This window comes from Sapajus apella, unplaced genomic scaffold, assembly GCF_009761245.1.
Source record: "Sapajus apella isolate SASKATOON/1434 unplaced genomic scaffold, GSC_monkey_1.0 scaffold16572, whole genome shotgun sequence".
NCBI classification, from domain to species: Eukaryota; Metazoa; Chordata; class Mammalia; order Primates; family Cebidae; genus Sapajus; species Sapajus apella.
In genome coordinates, this window is record NW_022453493.1 from 1 (window position 1) to 1,100 (window position 1,100).

The 1,100-nt window shown below is 43.6% G+C and overlaps 1 long non-coding RNA gene across 1 annotated transcript; it reads left to right on the forward strand.

The window, feature by feature from the left end:
• Positions 1-180: 180 nt before the first annotated feature.
• LOC116548601 lies at positions 181-1,066 on the forward strand. The gene is made up of 2 exons (XR_004267476.1): positions 181-529; positions 807-1,066. It is a non-coding gene; the product is annotated as an uncharacterized LOC116548601 (long non-coding RNA).
• Positions 1,067-1,100: the final 34 nt, after the last annotated feature.

Sequence of the window (1,100 nt, forward strand, 5' to 3'; positions counted from 1 at the left end):
AGGTGATTTACAGAATCCACCAGCCCTCGGAATGTCTGAAGCCCTTCATCCCCATCCCTGCTCCTCACCCTCTGGGTCCTAAAACCAGGATGTGGTTTTTCAGCTTAAAAACCCTGCTCTCCCTGAGTTCGACGCCACAGGTTGGAGAGACGTGAGTCCTCTGTGGTTGCCGGCAATAATAAAGACCCTGCAATTTGGCATACTTTTGTCTTGGTGTTAATTTAATCTCGAATTTCAGTACTTCACCATTATCCAAATCAAGATAATTTCCCTTACTCTAGAAAATTCCTTCCTGCTCCTTATTCATCAGTCCCTGCCTGCCATGTCCGCTGATGCTGGTTTCTATCACTATAGATTCATTTTACCTTCTGACTCCTATTTTTCAAGTGAAAACATCCTTTTATTTGACTGGGTCAGATTCAAGCACATGCATGTTATTATTTTGAAAATGTCATTGTGTTGTGCCTTAAAAGATCTTAATTCTGAAAACTTTCTTTTGCAGAAGAGGAAAAGAAAGCCAAGAAACCTTGTAAGTTTTGCATTTCTGCAACTGTTTGTTTCTTGAGACTGCCCGAGCACAGAACTGAATGCTGGTAGCGAGAGTTGATCTCTCTCATCAGGTTCTGTGATGGGATCTGTATGATTCCATTCTGTATGGCAGCAGGCCTGAGTCTGGAGGGGAGGACAAGCATAAATGAGTGAGATGAATAGGGTGACTTTAGCCCCGTGTGGTGTCCCCTGTTGTTAGCGTGGAAGGGAGTAGAGACCAACCTGTTGCTCTGTATCATGTTTCTCTTTCCTTACAGCCTCGGGACTGACAGTGGAATTAGAACGAGACAGCTCGGAGGGTGAGTTATCATGCGTAAGGAGCTTCGGGGTGTCCACTCTGAGTTTGCAAATAATTTGCATTTCTTAGGGATTCTCCAGTGATGTCACTGCAGCTAGCTGGCTTGGGCACCAGACTTTGAGAATCACTATTTTAGCCAAATTCAGTTCTTGTAGGTACACACTCCAGATATTTTCAAAGGACTTGGCAAGCATTCTTTTTTTTTTTTTTTTTTTTTTTTTGAGACAGGGTCTCATTTTGTCGCCCAGGCCGG